The 12,554-nt window shown below is 43.0% G+C and overlaps 1 protein-coding gene across 1 annotated transcript in view; it reads right to left on the bottom strand.

The window, feature by feature from the left end:
* The window catches only part of LOC126464665 (zinc finger protein 236), an 864,481-nt gene that overhangs the window by 767,305 nt on the left and 84,622 nt on the right, over positions 1 to 12,554 (bottom strand). The gene's annotated exons all lie outside the window — the stretch shown is intronic.

The raw sequence follows: 12,554 nt of genomic DNA, 5'->3' as shown, positions 1-12,554 counted from the left end.
GTTTCATTCTTGATTCTTGCGATTACTTCGCCGCCGGGGCGATGTGAAATCTTACATCGAATCTTGTAGATATTACCAAATTAATAGAGAACTAGTAAAATTTGCTTTATTAAGTCTAAAGTCGCGCTTCTTCAAATTGATAACCGATTTCGATGAACCGCAGGATATCTTAAGGTCATAGTAACTGCAGAGCGACTAGTCATTTGCTGGCCGGAGTGGCCGAGCGGTTCTGGGCGCTACAATCTGGAACCGCGAGACTGCTACGGTCGCAGGTTCGAATTCTGCATCGGGCATGGATGTGTGTGATGTCCTTAGGTTAGTTAGGTTTAAGTAGTTCTAAGTTCTAGGGGACTGATGACCTCAGCAGTTAAGTCCCATGGTGCCTAGAGCCATTTGAACCATTTTTTGAACTAGTCATTTTCAGGTGCTGTGTACAGCTTTCATGAACCATCTTAGTGACCTGTGTGAGTCATGGTAGCTGTACACAGCACCTGAAAATGATTTGTTACTCAGCAGTTACTATGATCATAAGACAGGTAATACCCAGCAAGGGGCAGGGGAAGGCTACTGCCCCATCACCTCGACTACAGGAAAAAAATTACTTTCATAAAAGAATTTCACATCTTGCCCTCCACAAAAAAGACGTGTCATTTCAGTATCAGTATGAAGAAAGCCAGGAGGCTACTGCCGTAGAAACTTGCCTGTCAGTTTAGTCCATTGTAGGATGTACGGGGATTCATTATAAAGTGGTAACATTACTCTGATCGGTGATTAGTAAATACAGCTCTTCAATAGTTCTGCATTTCACTTTGTAAGAAATAGTGCATCATTTCCTTCGTCCCTTCCCCCTTCCATGAAACTAACGAATTGCCCTCGCCCCTGCCCCGAAGTTAGGGTATGTTCCATGCTCTTATCTGGAGGTGTTCTGTAACTGAGCGAAATCGGTTATCACTCCAAACAATAAACACGACTTTAAACTATAATAAAAGACATGACGGAAATAAATGAAAATTTCAGGAGTGGGATTAAAATCCATAGTCTTCTTCTTCTTCTTCTTCCGTATCCGGATGCACCAATTATATCTTCCCTTCCCAGTAATTAGCAACGTAGTTTGCTTTGTCATTGACTTTGGTGCAAACACCGGAGCACCAAATCCATAGTGAAATGATAGGATAATTGAAATGGCCTGGGAGTCGGGACAGGTTCCATCAGACTGGACAAAAGCAGTAATCACACCAATCCTTAAACATGGAAACAGAAAAGATTGTAACAACTACAGAGGTATCTCTTTAATCAGCGTTGTGGGTAAAATCTTCTCAGGTATTGTTGAAAGGAAAGTGCGAGTATTAGTTGAGGACCAATTGGATGAAAATCAGTGTGGGTTTAGGCCTCTTAGAGGTTGTCAGGACCAGATCTTTAACTTGCGGCAAATAATGGAGAAGTGTTATGAGTGGAACAGGGAATTATATCTATGCTTTATAGATCTAGAAAAGGCATATGACCGGGTTCCTAGGAGGAAGTTATTGTCTGTTCTACGAGATTAGGGAATAGGGGGCAAACATTTGCAAGCAATTAAAGGTATTTACATGGATAGTCAGGCAGCAGTTGACGGTAAATTCATTTCATGGTTCAGAGTAGTTTCAGGGGTAAGACAAGGCTGCAACCTGTTTCCACTGTTGTTCATATTATTTATGGATCATATGTTGAAAACAATAGACTGTCTGGGTGAGATTAAGATATGTGAACACAAAATAAGCAGTCTTGCATATGCGAATGACTTAGTTGTGATGGCAGATTCGATTGAAAGTTTGCAAAGTAATACTTCAGAGCTAGATCAGAAATGTAAGGACTATGGTATGAAGATTAGCATCTCCAAAACGAAAGTAATGTCAGTGGGAAAGAAATATAAACGGATTGAGTGCCAAATAGGAGGAACAAAGTTAGAACAGGTGGACGGTTTCAAGTACTTAGGATGCATATTCTCACAGGATGGCAACATAGTGAAAGAACTGGAAGCGAGGTGTAGCAAAGCTAATGCAGTGAGCGCTCAGCTACGATCTACTCTCTTCTGCAAGAAGGAAGTCAGTACCAAGACTAAGTTATCTGTGCACCGTTCAATCTTTCGACCAACTTTGTTGTGTGGGAGCGAAAGCTGGGTGGATTCAGGTTACCTTATCAACAAGGTTGAGGTTACGGATATGAAAGTAGCTAGGATGATTGCAGGTACTAGTAGATGGGAACAATGGCAGGAGGGTGTCCACAATGAGGAAATCAAAGAAAAACTGGGAATGAACTCTATAGATGTAGCAGTCAGGGCGAACAGGCTTAGATGGTGGGATCATGTTACACGCATGGGAGAAGCAAGGTTACCCAAGAGACTCATGGGCTCAGCAGTAGAGGGTAGGAGGAGTCGGGGCAGACCAAGGAGAAGGTACCTGGATTCGGTTAAGAATGATTTTGAAGTAATAGGTTTAACATCAGAAGAGGCACCAATGTTAGCACTGAATAGGGGATCATGGAGGAATTTTATAAGGGGGCTATGCTCCAGACTGAACGCTGAAAGGCATAATCAGTCTTAAATGATGATGATGATGATGAGTGAAATGATATCAATGATATCATTAGCTGATAAGATTGCTATCCTCAGGAAAAGTAATGAAACATTACAGGATAAATGAAGAGCCTAATGGTCACAGAATAATCACTGAGAGTATATCAAAGAACGGAGAAAGTAATATAGGATAGCACAAATGAGCGTCATTATAAATTTAACACAAATACTGGAGCCCACGAAGTGGAGGACTTGCGCTACCTTAGAAACATGATAACGTATGAGGGACGAAGAAAGAAGGGTATAAGAAGGAGACATAAGCAGGTAAAGAGAAAGACTCTCGCTGAGGTAAGTCTACAGGAATGAAGCGAAGACGTTAATTTAAGCAAAAAACTTCTGAGAATATACACCTGTAGGAAAGCACTGAACGGAAGACAATCGTACGTATATTGTGAAAAAAAGTAACGAAAGAGAATCGACGCTTTTGAGATGTGGTGTTACACTTGGATGCTGAAAATTACGGAAACTGATAGAAATGCGGAGAACGAAAGATGTGGATAACACTAAAAGAAGGAACAGGATAAATAATAGGCCATGGTACAAGCGGAAGCCGTAGAGGGCAAAAACGCTAGGGTAGACGGATATTGGTATACATAAAAATAATAATATAGCAAATAATCGAGGATGTTCGGTGTTAAGTGTTACTCTGACCTGAAGAGGGGGACGGGGGACAAGTCGTGACGGGCTGCTTCACACCAGTCTGAAGATTGATGAACCGCCACCCCCGACCACAAAACTTCTAGTCACGAATTTCTCTTCCTGACAGTGTGTTCACACTTTATGACGATACTATATCCACACAAGTCACATACATCTATAATTATATTTTGGCATGTTGTTTATTAATTTCATTGTTTCCTGTGGTGGCATCTATCGTTATGTTTCGACAGTCACGCAGCAACAGTTGCTTAAGATTTGCTCAGCTGTGAAAAAAAATAACATTTGCCTGCCGTGGCTCATCGTTGTTGGTTGCGCTGGGAGAAGATATGAAAGCGTTACAATTTGTAGTTACAATTGGTCGATAGCATTTATGAGCAGTGGGCGTCATAGCACAGTATCAGATTATTGTTTTAGACAGTATGTTCAGATACTCATTCATGTCTGAATTTTTAGCTGAGGTGAATTTTCAGTCCAAAAAAATTTCTCGAAACTGAAGTAGGCATTTTCAGACATTATGTATTGTCGAGTATATGTGTTCGTGAAAGAAACGGATATTAAAGACGAACTTTGCTAAAAGCAACTGACCATTCTAATTTACAGACTTCATTGCCCGCCGTCTCATTGTCGATAAAAACTAAAAGTTAAACAGCTCTATTAAAGTAATATAATTATGTGCAACAAACTAGCGACTATAGTATGAGAAAGGACAATAAAAGGTTGGATTAGTAGAATAAAAGAGGGATACTGAGTCATTGATATTTTGGCCGGAGTGTTGTTGTTCTTGTTGTTGGTGTGGTCTTCAGTTCAGAGACTGGTTTGATGCAGCTCTCCATGCTACTCTATCCTGTGCAAACCTCTTCACCTCAGAATAACTAGTGCAACCTACATCCTTCTGAATCTGCTTAGTGTATTCATCTCTTCGTCTCCATCTACGATTTTTACCCTCCTCGCTTCCCTCCAGTGCTAAATTGGTAATCCCTTGGTGCCTCAGAACATGTCCTACCAACCGGTCCCTTCTTCTAGTCAAGTTGTGCCACAAACTTCTCTTCTCCTCAGTTCTGTTCAGTACCTCCTCATTAGTTGTGTGATCTACCCGTCTAATCTTCAGCATTCTTCTGTAGCACCACATTTCGAAAGCTTCTTTTCTCTTCTCGTCCAAACTATTTATCGTCCATGTTTCAGTTCCTGTCCTCTTCTTGTCTAAACTATTTATCGTCCATGTTTCAACTCCATACATGTCTACATTCCATACAAATACATTCAGAAAAGAATTCCTGGCACTTTTATCTATACTCGTTACTAACAAATTTCTCTTCTTCAGAGACGCTTTTCTTGCCATTGCCAGTCTATATTTTATAGCCTCTGTACTAAGACCATTATTAGTTATTTTAGCCGGCCGGACTGGCCGAGCGGTTCTAGGCGCTACAGTTTGGAACCGCGCGACCACTACGGTCGCCGGTTCGAATTCTGTCTTGGGCACGGATGTGTGTGATGTCCTTAGGTTAGTTAGGTTTAAGTAGTTCTAAGTTCTAGAGGACTGATGACCTCAGAAGTTAAGTCCCATAGTGCTCAGAGCCATTTGAACCATTTGTAGTTATTTTCCTCCCCAAATCGCAAACTCATCTACTACTTTAAGTGTCTCGTTTCTTAATCTGATTCCCTCAGCATCATATGATTTAATTCAACTATATTCCGTTACTCTCGTTTTGCTTCTGTTGATGTTCATCTTATATCCTCCTTTCAAGACACTGTCCATTCCGTTCAGCTGCTATTCCAGGTTCTTTGCTGTCTCTGACAGAATTACAATGTCATCGGCGAACCTCAAAGTTTTAATTTCTTCTCCACGGATATTAATTCCTACTCCAAAGGTTTCTTTTGCTTCCTTTACTGCTTGCTCAATACGCAGATTGAACAACATCGGGGATAGGCTACAAGCCTGTCTCACTCCCTTCTCAACCACTGCTTCCCTTTCGTGCCCCACAATTCTTGTAACTGCCATCTGGTTTCTGATCAAATTGTAAATAGACTTTCGCTCCCTGTATTTTACCCCTGTCACCTTCAGAAGTTGATAGAGTACTCCAGTTAACATTGTCAAAAGCTTTCTTTAAGCCTGCAAATGCTAGAGACGTAGGTTATGGTGATGATGACCGCCACCCCGCCTCTTCTTCTAGAAAATTTACCAAAACCATTACCGAGCGAGGTGGCAGTGGTTAGCAAACTGGACTCGCATGCGGGAGGACGACGGCTCAAACCCGCGTCCGGCCATCCTGATTTAGGTTTTCCGTGATTTTCCTAAATCGCTTCAGGCAAATATCGGGATGGTTCCTTTGAAAGAGCACGGCCGGCTTCCTTCCCTGATCCGATGGGACCGATGACCTCGGTGTTTGGTCCCCTCCTCCCCAAATCAACTAACCAACCAAAACAATGTATATTTTTACATATACCAGTTTCCAAATTTTTAGCCGACTTATGGACTATGATGTACCATGAAAACTAAAGGTCTAGAAAATGAGAGGGAATTGTTACACTGTAGTTACTTCCCTGGGGACTGTCAGCGTGACAGGCTGCAGAGGACGTTCCAGCCAGCTGAAGGTGCCCATTTGCAAGCTGACGATACTTACAGCCCAGAACATATGTGACACGTTCGTGAGTCCAAAATGTTGAGTAGGCCAGGACCTAAAGGGAAAGACTTTACACTAAGGGGGGGAAAAAAACGAGAAAAACTGAGCGCTATCAAAAGTGGGCAGAGACGACAGAAACAAGCAGTATTCCCCCAGGCAACACTTTAAAAACCGATGTACGCAGACCAGTATTCACTATCGTAGTGCTAAGTAAAATACTGATAACGGTGAGTGCACACTTTGATTTTTACATCATGGTCATTATGATGTTGTCACTGTTGTGAAAGATCAGGGTTCTTTCACCAGTTGCGTGACGCGCATATTTCTCAAAACTCCAAGTGTTGTATTCCTCTGCTTTGCAAACTCCTTGAAGTTATGTTACAGTGACTTAATAGGCAATGACGTAAACAAATTAATAATTTATTGTTATTACATTAAAATGTTCTCAAAGCTCTGTTACATTTTTATTTTGTGCCTACCTTCCATTCATTCTCTTAGAAAGGGCTCTTTCCCACTCGTCAGATCACGTTGTTCCGGTCTTCTTGGGCTTTTCTGCCAGGCCTAGTCGTGGATTTTCTGCCTAAAAATTTTGCTGTCTTATATATCAAGTTGTGGTATTCCTTCTTCCATCACGTCTTCTGTTACTGCACCGATCCATTTTTGTGTTTCAATTACTGCAACTATCGCAGAATGCCACGTCCTGCCTAGTTAATCTGCTTGGTTCCATTCTTTTAACATACACATAAAATTTTTGCTAGCGTTTTTTCCTTATCCGAATAAATGTAGGTACACTTTTTAATTTCACTACTTTCTGTTCGTCTAATGTTGCTTCTTTCGTATAATTTGGCCCGAAAATTTTTCTAATTAGTTTTGGATATCTCTTCTGGGTTTTTTCGATACCTCTCTTTACGTTTCTGAGTGTTTCAGCATTATAAACACACGTTGGTTTAAAGACTGTGTTGTAACGTCTCAGTTTTGTGTATGTTTTGTTATTTATTCTTCTTCTTCGTTTACTTCTTCTTCACGTTTGGACCTACTTAGGACCACAGGGTTCGTTTTTATTATTTACAGGGGTTTTCCGTGTCTTTTTTGTTGAACCAGAAAGTATTCGTTTTCTGGCTGTGATACATAGTGTGTGTCATTTTTCTCTCACTCTATTTGGGAATGGAACAAGAATGGAAATAATTAGTTGTGGGACAAGGTACCCTCCGCCACACATCATTCGGTAGGTTGCGGAGTGGGTATGTAGACGTAGATCTTTATTGTATCCACTCTTCATTCCACTTCCTGATGGAAGCGTTTCTCAGAATGACCTGGACTAGTCTGATGGTCTACTTACCTTGGCCCACTTCGCATACGACGAAGATCAGAGTCTTCCTGTCTACCAAACAAAATGCCTTTTGAAAGTTCGCTACGATGGCTACCCTAGGATATCCGCCATGACTTCAGCATGTAAGGTTGATCTTGTATTTGGTTTTGTATTTGCTCTGTGTAAGATCTACCAATTCGAAAGCCAGTCTGATATTCATCTAGCTGGGAGTCTCGTTTGGCCGGCCAGTGTGGCCGAGCGGTACTAGGCGCTACAGTCTGGAACAACGCGACCGCTACGGTCGCAGGTTCGAATGCTGCCTCGGGCATGGATGTGTGTTATGTCCTTAAGTTAGTTAGGTTTAAGTGGTTCTAAGTTATAGGGGACTGATGACCTCAGAAGTTAAGTCCTATAGTCGTCAGAGCCTTTTAACCATTTGAGTCTCGTTTGTTGGCGGATTTAGTTATCAGGTCTCTACAATAAATCTTATTGGTGACAGAGATAGGGCGGTGTAATTGTCGAGGTCGGTCTTACGATCCTTCATGTGAAGAGGATGGGTCACAGCTGAGGTCCATCTTTCTGGTAAGGTGTCTGTTTCCCATACGTCCTCTATAATCTGACTGATACTCTGTAGAGACTGTTATTATTATTATTATTATGTATTTATTTATTTACTAGCTATACCTGGCCACACTTTTCTGTGGCTCAGTCTGCTCAAATGGAAAAGAAAGAAAGGAGAAAGTATATGTTCCTAATATGTATGGAAATTAAGTATACGTCCTAATCTCCTTCTTTCCCCTGTCTCTGTCCATCTTCCCTCCTCCTTTCTTTGTCCATCTCCTCCTCCTCCTTACTCCTCTCTCAGTGCAACACTTCCTGCCCCTCTCTCTCCATCTCCTCCTGCCCCCTCCCTCTCTCTCCTTCAGTCCATCATCTCCACCCATCTTTCTCTACTTCCTCCTCCTCAGTCTATCTCCTTCTCTCTCCCTCTCTATGTCCATCTTCTCCTTCTCCCGTTCTATCTCCGTCTGCTCCTGCCCTCCCTCTCCATGCCCTCCTTCCCGTTTTCTACGTCCATTTCCTCCCAACTCTTTGTCCATCTCCTCTTCCCCACTCTCCCTGATCTTGAGCCTTGTTTGTTGTCATTACAAATTCAGATTCTGCAATAGTATTCTAATCATGAACCAATAAGCCATAAATACAACAATACAGTTTGCTAAAAATGTTTCACTAAAAAGTACGTAGTGTATATGAGTCTAAAAGTTTATTACAGTAAGGTGTAAAAATTTGAAGTAAATCGGAAAGTTACATTTTGAAATTTTCGGTAACTACGTTTTCCTTTAGAATGAAGTACCTAAAAACATGACTGTGTTTAATTCAACATTGTGTCTAAATTTCAAAGCAATCGGTCAAGAACTTTCAGAGTAACGATTCTGAACAAACGAACATTTACATTTTTGTCAATAAAATTTTTTGACCCTGAAAAAGGTCACCTGGAACAGAGACCGAAACATCGGTAGTTTTACATATTGACTATGCAGTCACAAACCCAGAAAAAATTTATTGACTGTGACAATGGCCTCGGAAGCCATTATTGTTGTTATAAAAATCCTAGGCATCAGTGGCATGTCAAAACTGGGCAGGGTGACAGACAGCGAAAGTTGACTGCATACTGATCTACATCCACATCTACATCTACATCCATACTCCGCAAACCACCTGACGGTGTGTGGCGGAGGGTACCTTGAGCACCTCTATCGGTTCTCCCTTCTATTCCAGTCTCGTATTGTTCGTGGAAAGAAGGATTGTCAGTATGCCTCTGTGTGGGCTCTAATCTCTCTGATTTTATCCTCATGGTGTCTTCGCGAGATATACGTAGGAGGGAGCGATATACTGCTTGACTCCTCGGTGCAGGTATGTTCTCGAAACTTCAACAGAAGCCCGTACCGAGCTACTGAGCGTCTCTCTTGCAGAGTCTTCCACTGGAGTTTATCTATCATCACCGTAACGCTTTCGCGATTACTAAATAATGCTGTAACGAAGCGCGCTGCTCTCCGTTGGATCTTCTCTCTCTCTTCTATAAAGCCTATCTGGTACGGATCCCACACTGCTGAGCAGTATTCAAGAAGTGGGCGAACAAGCGTACTGTAACCAACTTCCTTTGTTTTCGGATTGCATTTCCTTAGGATTCTTCCAATGAATCTCAGTCTGGCATCTGCTTTACCGACGATCAACTTTATATGATCATTCCATTTTAAATCACTCCTAATGCGTACTCCCAGATAATTTATGGAATTAACTGCTTCCAGTTGCTGACCTGCTATATCGTAGCTAAATGATAAGGGATCTTTCTTTCTGTGTACTCGCAGCACATTACACTTGTCTACATTGAGATTCAATTGCCATTCCCTGCACCATGCGTCAATTCGCTGCAGATCCTCCGGGATTCCAGTACAATTTTCCATTGTTACAACCTCTCGATATACCACAGCATCATCCGCAAAAAGCCTCAGTGAACTTCCGATGTCATCCACAAGGTCATTTATGTATATTGTGAATAGCAACGGTCCTATGACACTCCCCTGCGGCACACCTGAAATCACTCTTACTTCGGAAGACTTCTCTCCATTGAGAATGACATGCTGCGTTCTGTTATCTAGGAACTCTTCAATCCAAGCACACAAGTGGTCTGATAGTCCATATGCTCTTACTTTGTTCATTAAACGGCTGTGGGGAACTGTATCGAACGCCTTGCGGAAGTCAAGAAACATGGCATCTACCTGTGAACCCGTGTCTATGGCCCTCTGAGTCTCGTGGAGCAATAGAGCGAGCTGGGTGTCACACGACCGTCTTTTTCGAAACCCAGTCATTATACTCGAAAATAATACGTGTTCCAAAATTCTACAACTGATCGACGTTAGAGATATAGGTCTATAGTTCTGCACATCCGTTCGACGTCCCTTCTTGAAAACGGGGATGACCTGTGCCCTATTCCAATCCTTTGGAACGCTACGCTCTTCTAGAGACCTACGGTACACCGCTGCAAGAAGGGGGCAAGTTCCTTTGCGTAGTCTGTGTAAAATCGAACTGGTATCCCATCACGTCCAGCGGCCTTTCCTCTTTTGTGCTATTTTAATTGTTTCTGTCGTCTATTTCGATATCTACCATTTTGTCATCTGTGCGACAATCTAGAGAAGGAACTACAGTGCAGTCTTCCTCTGTGAAACAGCTTTGGAAAAAGACATTTAGTATTTCTGCCTTTAGTCTGTCATCCTCTGTTTCAGTATCATTTTGGTCACAGAGTGTCTGGACATTTTGTTTTGATCCACCTACCGCTTTGATATAAGACCAAAATTTCTTAGGATTTTCTGCCAAGTCAGTACATTGAACTTTACTTTCGAATTCATTGAACGCCTCTCGCATAGCCCTCCTCACACTGCATTTCGCTTCGCGTAATTTTTGTTTGTCTGCAAGGCTTTGTCTATGTTTATGTTTGCTGTGAAGTTCCCTTTGCTTCCGTAGCAGTTTTCTAACTCGGTTGTTGTACCACGGTGGCTCTTTTCCATCTCTTGCGATCTTGCTTGGCACATACTTATCTAACACATATTGTACGATGGTTTTGAACTTTGGCCACTGATCCTCAACGCTATCTGTACTTGAGACAAAACTTTTGTGTTGAGCCGTCAGGTACTCTGTAATCTGCTTTTTGTCACTTTTCCTAAACAGAAAAATCTTCCTACCTTATTTAATATTTCTATTTACGGCTGAAATCATCGATGCAGTAACCGCTTTATGATCGCTGATTCCCTGTTCTGCGTTGTTTCAAATAGTTCGGGTCTGTTTGTCACCAGAAGGTCTAAATGGAATTAAGTACCTAAAAATATGACTGTTTAATTCAACATTGTGTCAAAATTTCAAAGCAATCGGTCAAGAACTTTCAGAGTAACGGTTCTGAACAAACGAACATTAACATTTTTGTCAATATTTTTTTTTTGGATCTGTGATCGCATGGCACACCCTGAAGAAGGTCACCTGCAACAGAGACCGAAACGTCGGTGGTTTTACATATTGACTATGCGATCACAAACCCAGACAAATGGTTCAAATGGCTCTGAGCATCGTGGGACTTAACTTCTGAGGTCATCAGTCCCCTAGAACTTAGAACTACTGAAACCTAACCAACCTAAGGACATCACACATATCCATGCCCCCGGTAGCTGAGTGGTCAGCAAGACAGACTGTCAATCCATGCCCAGGGCGGCTGGCTTTCGAATTGATAGATTTTGCACAGAGCAAATACGGAACCCCAAGATCATCCCTACATACTGAAGGCACGGTGGATATCTCGGGGTAGCCATCGTAGCAAACTTTCAAAATACATAATGTTCGGTAGACAGGAAGGGCCTGATCTCCGTCGTACGAGAAATAGGCCAAAGTAAGTAGACCATCAGACTAGTCCAGGTCATTCTGAGAAACACCACCCCCAAAGTCAAATTTAGAGGTGAGCTCTGTAAAACTTTCGCCATTCAAACACAAGTTAGAGACTGTGATGGCTTTTCGTGCATGCTCTTCAATTGCAGAATGGAGATTATCAGGGAATGGACTCATACACTACCTATGACATGTCAAAACTGGGGAGGGTGACAGACAGTGAAAGTTGACTGCATACTGATCAACAACAAAAGCACAATCACATGACACCCCTCCCCCCCCCCCCACACACACACACTCTTCCAAAAAAAAAGGCGAAGAAAACCATATCCGGAAACCCATCTCAAATGACGAAGAGAACAGAGCCCTGGCTCGGCGCGTGTTCCGCAGCCTGTGGTAAAGAGAGCGGAAGCAGCTCTCCGGCGGACAGAAGCTCCAGGGCGCGGCGCTGAGGCCGGCTGAGCCGAGAGCTTCCTCCGGACAACGACCGACCGGCCGCCTAACGACTGGCGACTGATTTACCGGGAGCCGGCCGCTGGCCAGCTCATTACCTCGGTCCCCCCACTCGCGCGCGATTTAAGAGCGCGCGTCAACGCCACCGTCGCCGATTTATACGCGCTGATAACAAAACATGCTAAAAGGTTTTTTCGCTTCTCCAGCCCCCTCCCTGCCCCCTCGGCCAGCTCGCCCTGCCCCCCGCGCCCCTCTCCGCTCTTTTCCAATCCCCCCCCCCCCCCCAACTCTGTCCACTACCGTCTCTCTCGCGGCAGTTCGCTGTTTGCGAAAATTACTCGAAAGAACAAAGACGGCGAGCGCATCGTAGGTCGGAGCGGGTATCGGTCGGTATTCGCGCCTTTTTCCAGGCGCGGCCGGCGCCGTATTTCTTCGACTTTAGGCGACAACGCGACAGCGCGGACGGCCC

Source organism: Schistocerca serialis, chromosome 1 (assembly GCF_023864345.2).
Source record: "Schistocerca serialis cubense isolate TAMUIC-IGC-003099 chromosome 1, iqSchSeri2.2, whole genome shotgun sequence".
Lineage (NCBI taxonomy): Eukaryota > Metazoa > Arthropoda > Insecta > Orthoptera > Acrididae > Schistocerca > Schistocerca serialis.
The sequence above is the reverse complement of the archived record's forward strand: the minus strand, read 5'-3'. Positions and strand labels throughout refer to the sequence as shown.